The sequence below is a fragment of the Amblyomma americanum genome, chromosome 1, assembly GCF_052857255.1.
Source record: "Amblyomma americanum isolate KBUSLIRL-KWMA chromosome 1, ASM5285725v1, whole genome shotgun sequence".
NCBI lineage: Eukaryota > Metazoa > Arthropoda > Arachnida > Ixodida > Ixodidae > Amblyomma > Amblyomma americanum.
This window is the reverse complement of record NC_135497.1, coordinates 12497680-12506299: the sequence shown is the minus strand read 5'-3', so window position 1 is coordinate 12506299 and position 8620 is coordinate 12497680. Positions and strand designations below refer to the sequence as shown.

At 49.0% G+C, this 8620-nt stretch overlaps 1 pseudogene; it reads left to right on the top strand.

Moving 5' to 3' along the window:
- Positions 1–3314: 3314 nt before the first annotated feature.
- LOC144116233 (tetraspanin-33-like) lies at positions 3315–7973 on the top strand (annotated as a pseudogene).
- The last annotated feature ends 647 nt before the right edge of the window (positions 7974–8620 follow it).

Genomic DNA, 8620 nt, shown 5'->3' with positions numbered 1-8620 from the left:
TTCGCTGAGGCCGCTCGTTTGAGGATGGTAAGCGGTTGTATTGCGGTGACTGGTGCAGCTCAGGCGCATAACCTCCTGCATAAGGGCCGAGGTGAACGCTGTTCCCCTGACAGTTGAAACGATGGTGGGTGCACCGTGACGAAGCACAATGTTTTGAATGAAAAAGTTCGCAATTTCGTCAGCAGTACCACGGGGAAGAGGTTTAGTCTCAGAGTATCGGCTGAGGTAGTCGGTGGCGACCACAATGTAGCGGTTACCCAGCGAGGACTCCGGAAATGGGCCGATTATGTCCATGCCGACTTGATGGAAGGGAACCAGAGGTGGATCAATAGGCTGGAGTAGGCTGGCTGACTTAGTCCGCGGCGTCTTGCGATGCTGGCACTCGCGACAAGTTCGTACGTAACGCTTCACAACTGTAGCAACCCTGGGCCAGTAGTATTTTTGCCGTATTCGTGCCAAAGTTTGTCAAAAACCCAGGTGACCAGAAGATGGGTCATCATGGCTCGCCTGCAAGACTTCGTCGCGAAGGGCGGTAGGCACGACGAGTAGGGAGACAGCTTCTGTTGGTCTGTAGTTTTTCTTATACAGGACGCCGTCACGTAAACAGAACGACAACAGCCCGCGCGAAAAAATTCGCGGGGGAGACTGAGTGCTTCCTTCTAGATACTCAATGAGGGGCCGTAGCTCACTGTCGTCTCTTCGGTGTTGAATAAGTACGGACGTGGAGATGGCGCCAGGAAAAACAGAATCGCCGTCGGGGTCAGCTCCTCGATAGCAGCACGAGACAAACAGCCGGCATCACTGTGCTTCCTACCAGACTTATAGACAATGGTGACATCGAATTCCTGAAGTCGAAGGCTCCAGCGTGCAAGCCGTGTCGAGGGATCTTTGAGGTTCGCCAGCCAGCACAGCGAGTGGTGGTCACTGACGACCCTGAAAGAGCGGCCATATAGGTACGGGCGAAATTTGGTCACTGCCCACACATTGGCCAGGCATTCTTTTTCGGTGGTGGAATAGTTCGCCTCAGATCGTGAGACGGTGCGGCTCGCGTATGCAAATTACGCGTTCGAGACCATCCTGCCTCTGCACAAGGACCGCACCGAGGCCGATGTTGCTGGCGTCTGTGTGTAGTTCAGTGTCGGCTGCCTCGTCGAAGTGTCGAAAGATGGGCGTACTTTGGAGATGAGTGCGGAGGTCTTCAAAGGCTTGCAGTTGCTCCAGGCCCCAGAAGAACGGTTCGGAATTTTTTGTGAGTCGGTTGAAGGGCTCAGCTATCTGGGAGAAGTTCTGCACAAAACGCCAATAATAGAAGCAGAGACCCCCAAAGCATCGCACACTGCGCTTATCGGTGGGCACAGGAAAAGCAGCCACGGCAGCAGTCTTATCTGGGTCTCGGTTAACCGCTTTTGCGCTCACAATGTGTCCCAGAAACTTCAACTCTTCGAAAGCGAAGTGACACTTTTCGGGCTTCAGGGAAAGACCGGCCGACCGCATTGCCTCGAACACAGCGCGCAGGCGTCTCAGGTGCTCTTCGAACGTGTCAGAGAAGATGACAACGTCATCCAAGTACACGAGGCAGGACTGCCATTTGAGAGTGGCAAGAACGGTGTCCATCCTCTGGAAGGTTGCAGGAGCTGAGCACAGGCCGAAAGGGAGCACCCGGAATTCGTACAGACCGTCCGGTGTAAAAAGGTGGTCTTTTCCCGGTCGCATTTGTCCACCTTGATTTGCCAATAGCCACTTCGTAAATCTAGCGGTGAGAAGTACTTGGCGTGGCGCAGCCGTTCCAGGGAGTCATCAATATGCGGGAGGGGATAAACATCCTTTTTTGTGACTTTTTTGAAACGTCTGTAATCAGCGCAGAACCGTAGCGTTCCATCTTTCTTTGCTACTAGAACAACAGTCGACGTCCATGGGCTCGTGGACGGCTGTATCACGTCATCCTGGAGTATTTCTTGAACTTGGCGGCGAATGGCATCACGCTCCTTCGAAGAGATCCGGTAAGGTGGCTGACGTAACGGCCGCTGGTTGGCGTCAACTATAATTCGGTGCTTTGTGAGTGGTGTCTGCCCATCCTTGGAGGTCGAGGGAATGCAGTTGCAGAAACACTGGATAACGCTTTCCAGGCAACGTTTCTGATGAGATGGGAGGTTTGGGTTCACGTCAGCTTTTATGGGTGTGGTTGGTTCCACCACTGATGCTGGGGCTCCGGACAAAGCATGCTGTCCCGCGAATTCGCTGAATTCCTTGAAATACGCAATGGCTGTTCTGCCAGGCAAACACTGAGGTTCGTAGCCAAAATTGGTCAGCAAGAGTTTGGTTAGGCCATTGTTCAGTTCAACAATTCCTCGAGCAACACATACTTGCCGATCAAGGAGCAGAGACATGTTGGTTTCAGCAATGCCACGAATTCCGGTGCTGCTATCACAATCTACGGTAACAAACATGCTGGATTTTGACGGTATCAAAACGTGGTCGTCATAGACGCGTAACTTCGTCCTGCGTGGCTCGGGATCACCGTCAACAGGGGGTTGATTGGAAAATGACACGACAGCTTCTGAAGATTGATGACGGCACCATACTCCCGGAGGAAATCCAAACCGAGTATAAGGTCTTTGGAGCACTCGGGCAGCATTAACGATTGGTCGCACGGGAAGAACAAGCTTGGTCGCACAAGGCCCACCGTTGGGAGTACCTGCCATCGAAGGGCAGTGCCGCATCACCTAACCGCTTCAACACTGCGCCTGGATGGGCATCAGGACTCCCAGGGATCTATGAATGTAAAGTATAGATTGACCACTTCCGCATATCTAGACATCCCGTTGTGCTATCGCGTCATACGCTTAAGGTGGAGCTTAAGTCTCTCATCTATTTTTTGTAAGCAGCTGTTACTACAGCCTCATTACCAAATTCTCTTTGGATTCTACACTTCTGCCCGAGCACTGACAAGGATATGCACCTGTATTGAGTTGCCACCTGCCACGGTGGGCAGTTTGCTCACAATCCCGTGGGCAGGTTGTGATGATGGCGCAAGTGCACGTGACCTAGTTGCTCAGCTGCCTCCTAGGGTGCTTTATCGCTACTGCGTTTTCGGAATTCTAAAAACTGATATGGCTATTACTAACGGCCATCTATAAAATCTATAATTGCAGTCAGCTGCCTATTGGCAATAGGTAAAAAGTTAACTAGAAGAATTTAGTTAATTACTCTACCTTGTAAGTAGGCGATCTGCATGTTTTGCTGAAAAGTATAGGATTGTAGGTCTAAAGTGTCTGCATGGCGTTGTCAGTAACCACGGTCCTTCGGTTGGCAGCATGTTTGTGATCAAGATGGAGATCTCGGTTATACTGTTCAGCATGATCATCATGTCTTTGCCCTTCTGCAGCTGCGTGGGTGCGCTTCGGGAAAACAGTTGCCTGCGGAACGTGTACTCGTCTTTTATCACGGCGCTGCTGCTCATCAACCTGGTCGTGGGCCTGGTCGTCTTCTTCCTGCCGTCCCAGATAAAGATGCTCTCTGAGACATTCTCCATGGAGCTACTCGTCCACTACTGGGACTCGCCGGACTTCCAGAGGCTCATGGACAGCATGCAGGTAGCTTGCAAGAGCCGCGCGGAAAAAGAGTTGACAGGGGATTTCCAGCATCTGTCTATGAAGACTGGCCGCCATATATTGTACAAAAACGGTCATAGAAAGTGGATTTTTTTTTCTTCTCCCTAAAACAGTGCCCTAAGTACACGTTAAAGCCTACTGTATGGCTCTTGAATTTAGTTATCACAATCCTACGCGCATTTTCGTAAGGGAATCGTTGTGGATGTTTCTCTAGTTCATCTGGAGACGTCTTCCTCACATGATTAATCGTCTAACTCGTTCACTTTTTTCAGTTGTCAACTCAGTGGGCCTCGACCAGCGACTACTAAAAGTGTAGAAAAAGATGTGGCACGCCTCAGACAGATAGCGTAGTAAACCGACGTCATGCTGAACGTTGGAGTAGAGTTTAAAGCAATGCTTCACTCGATATATACCCTTCCCGTTGCCCTGGAACGCACCATAAAGCAGCACCGCCACTTTTATTCCAAAGCCCTTTGATCATTTAAGTCGCGAAACTCCCCATGTGATCCATCTATTTATATCTCGCACAATTATTTACACGAAGCCCGTAGCCTAGCGCTCTGTCACACCACTTCCGAGATTTCTATGTACGGTGGCTCGGTAGTCACGGCGCTTGGCTACTGAGCCGGAGCTCCCGGGTTCGAATCAGATTGTGCCGGCCTCGTTTCTATAGCGGCGAAACGCAAAAAGGCGCCAGTGTGCTGTACGATGTCAGTGCACGCTAAAGATCCCCAGGTGGTTGAAATTCTTCCGCAGCCTTCCACTACGGCACCACTTTCTTTCTTTCTTTCATTCTCTCCTTGTTCCCTATATTACGGCGCTGTTTAGATTTCCACTGGGATACATGAGGCAGTTACTACGCTATTTCGTTTGCTCAAAACCAATTTTCATTATGAATTTTGGTTTGCGGTGCTCAAAACCTAGCTACAGTGAAGACACACAAGTGGTGCCACCATCTTATGAACAATCTCTGTGTAGATCATGCTAAGATTTTATTTCGACGGTTGCATAACTAGTAGACATTAGAGAACTACGGTATTCGATGACAGCGATGGGAAGCGACATGAGGAGACTGTAAGATTTTGATGACAACCGAAAAAATGTTCCATGTCATCCGACTGCAGGAGAGGATGCAGTGCTGTGGAATCTCGAGGAGGAACTTTCGGGACTGGAATGCCAACATGTACTTCAACTGCTCCCGCACTATCCCCAGCAACGAGCGCTGCTCGGTGCCGTACTAGTGCTGCAATCAAAATAACACCGATCAGGTTGGTGTCAGTGTTAGTGAAAAATCGCTCTGTTGATATTCTGATGATTTTCTACCGACAGTAATAGATGTTTATTGGGGTCTTCTTATTTTACGACGGAGTACATTTCTGTACCAGGCCCTGCCATTCGATGTCGTGTGTAATGTAGCGTTACTCCGTAATCCGTACACAGTGTAGGCTTAACTCCAAACATGGTTTCAAAATATTTCGTTAAAACATTAAGTTGGGCTAGTTGGTAACGGCTTAAAGGTATCATATTCTTAGCGGTAAGAAACAGACACAACACCAAGCTACACACACACAGGACACACAGTGGTTGATTACCTAAAAGAGCAGCACGAAACACCATGTGGTAACTTTGCATTCTCTATTGACGTAGTAGATTTGTTCTACAGCAGTCCGGAGCCACAACTAATCGATGCTGTCCGTGACCTCATAGAAAACGGGGGCGCTGTAGACTTTCAGAACGCGTTTGGTTTGTCAGTAAACAGTTTTTTGGAATTGCTATCCTTTTATTTGAATGCAACTGTGGTGTGTTGCAGAGATGACTATTTTATTCAGAAGGATGGAATATGTATCGGGTCTTGTTTAGCGCCTATGCTTAGTGATATATTCTTAGCCCATTGTGACAAGCGCATTGCTAAGGGTTTAGATAAGAGTGCTGTGAAATGTTTCAGATATGTAGACGATTATCTGGTGATTGTAAAGTTGAATAGCCTCCAGGAAAGTGCCTCTTCTGTATCTGGTATTTTAGATGTTTTTCACAGATGTGCAGATGGGCTTAGGTTCACTCATGAACTTCCAGTGAATGGCACTATCCAGTTTCTAGAAGTGTCCCTATGCATCACGGGTGAGCGTACGTGCTGGGCATATAAGCCGAGATCCAAAAAACAGGTTTTAAATTATGCTTTAGCTCATTCGAAGGTAGTGAAGCGCGGCATTGTGATGAACAACCTGCGTGCGGCTCTGCAGAAGTCGTGCCCGCATAACATGGAAGCCAGTCTGCAAGAGCAGGTTGACCGTTTGGACAAGGCGGACTACCCTCTAGAATCGGTTAATGCGGTGGTCGAAGCTTTACTACGGGAGCTTGGTGGTGCCAAAGTGAAGGCAGGTGAAGAAAGGCTGAAGCGGCGGGTCGCAATCCCGTACGTCCACAGTCTATCCCACCGCCTCAAAAAAGTTGCCCAGAAGTGTGGTGTTGGTGCTCTGTTGACAGCCCCTGAAAAGCTCGTAAGATTATGTTCAGCGGTCACAGAAACGAAGAAGCCGTGTTGCAGCAAAAAGCACCAATTGAAGTTTGTAACCTGCCGAACGGGAGTGGTGTACACCATTCCACTTGCCTGTGGCAAGGTATATATAGGCCAGACCGGAAGGTGTGTTAACGACAGGATTAGAGAGCATAGAAGGGATGTTTCGTCACAGGCCGGTGGTGAAGCATTGCAGAAGTTGTAAAGGCTGTATCCCAGCATATGACGCTACGTCTGTGATGCATGTGGGAGCCGACAAAAAAGAAAGGGAAAATATCGAAGCCTTTCGTATTCAAGAAGCGGGCGACATGTGTGTAAGCACTCCCTCCCTGGCGTTGGCAGAAAAAGAGATTGTTTATCTGCGCAACCGTATGCCTTGCAGGAGAGGGGGGGGGGGGGGGCGTAGTTAGACCTGATGCGGATGACGAGGCACCTGCGTGTGCTCAGTGATACATATTTATGTCGTACAAGTGTCCAGTAAAGACAGTTGAAGTCTAGCGGCTGTCCTGTGTGTGTGTAGCTTGGTGTTGTGTCTGTTTCTTACCGCTAAGAATATGATTCCTTTAAGTCAAAATATTTGCCTGCCTTGAATTGAAATGCTCAGGAGATATGTTTTGCAAAAATACCATTCCAAGGATTGCGGGTGGCCCCGTGATTTGAAATCCCGAACTCCAGAGAGCGGAGACGAGTACTTGTAAACATAGCGTCCACCATTATATTTGCGGTACATGAATGCCGCATTTCGTATGTGGGCACCCAGAGCTCTCATTATGTTTTTCCTTGTTTGGGCTCCCCCGATTTCTTTTATGTATTAGTGGATACTGTATTTGCGACAGCTGAATCTGAAGTAAAACTTAGTCAGTAGTGTCGCACCAGCAGTGTCGTTTGTGCGTGTACATGATCCCTGGTACTAACCAGGCTGCAAGTTTTGTAACGTTAACTGCTAGCCCAGTTGATTCATGACTTACGCCAATATAACCAGCGGAACGTATACTCAGGACAAGACAAGGAAGCAGCTAACACAACCATTTCACATACAACTCCACGAAACAAATGGCTCAGAAGAAGAGAAAGAGCACTTTTTCCTGAAATCCGGGCTCTTTTCGTTGTCGTGTCCTTTATATGGTTTTCGTTTCGTTCGTTCAGTGAGCAGTTCCTGCACGTTTCCATCAGCAATGGGCCAGCGAGCCTCCTCGAGACCTCTGAATTTCTTAAAAACAATAATTGGTTTTTGGGGAAGGGAAATGGAGCAGTATCTGGCTCATATATCTTTGGACACCTGAACCACGCTGTAAGGGAAGGGATAAAGGAAGGAGTGAAAGAAGAAAGAGGCGCCGTAGTGGAGGCCTCCGGAATAATTTCGACCACCTGGGGGCCTTTAACGTACACTGACACGGCACACTACACGGGCGCCTTAGCGTTTTTCCTACATAAAAACGCAGCCGCCGCGGTCGGGTTCCTGAATTTTTTCTAACTTCCCTTCCGTCGAAACGCGAACACGTCCACCTAGGAGTGAACACCTGTACTAAATTCGTTGCCCCGCGATGTCGTTGCAGGTGGTGAGTCTGTCGTGCCGTCACAACGTGCTCAACATGACCGACTACGACGCCTGGTTTCAGGTGTACACGGGAAACTGCCTCGACTCGGCTCACCGCTACGTGCGCGAGAACGTCACCATCATCACGGGCCTCTGCCTCGTCTTCGTCATCTTGCTCGCCTTCGTGCAGATGGTCACGCAGGCTCTCCTCGACGAGATGCTCATCATCCGCCGCATCTACGAGAAGTTCTACGAGCGCGCTTACGACATGCGAGCCGCCCACGAGCAGAGTGAGCCGACCGCAAACTAGAGTCGACTCACTCGCTTCCCCGGGCGTCGACTGAGCGGAACTCAATAGACTCTCAAGAGGACATTACAAAGGCAGTGCAACTAAACTCACCTGATGATGGCTAATGCAATAATTGGCTTTCAAGCTGAAACAAATTGATTACTCCTTCAACAATGCTTTACGAAGGAGTAATATGAACTCATTTATCTATGCTGACATTATATATGTGCGAACAATACTGCCCCTCAACAAGAACCTTTGAACCATAATGACGACTTGCGGTCACATCTATACAAGTACTTCCACAAAAACCGCCTTGGCTAATTAAATTAGATCAGGGGTGCTCTGTAATATGTCGACAGTGAAAGGCACATGTGTTCAGTTCTGACCACTAAGCTGCGCAACCTACCGAGTCCGTGCAGTTGGAGGAAAAATAAAAGGTGGCTCGGAAGCAGGTGAACTCTGAGTCCAGCAGGTGTCATGGGCCTTTCCATGAGCCATCCGGATAACGTATCTCTACTGTTATATTAGTCGTGATCGCACGAACTGTATTTGTGGTCTCCGGTAGACCTGTCGCTAGACAACGCAATATAGGAGCGAAAGCCAAACCAGTGCGCTGCTGATTTCTGCGTGTGAAGCTTTTACCCGTGCCGCTGGATGTCTCTGCC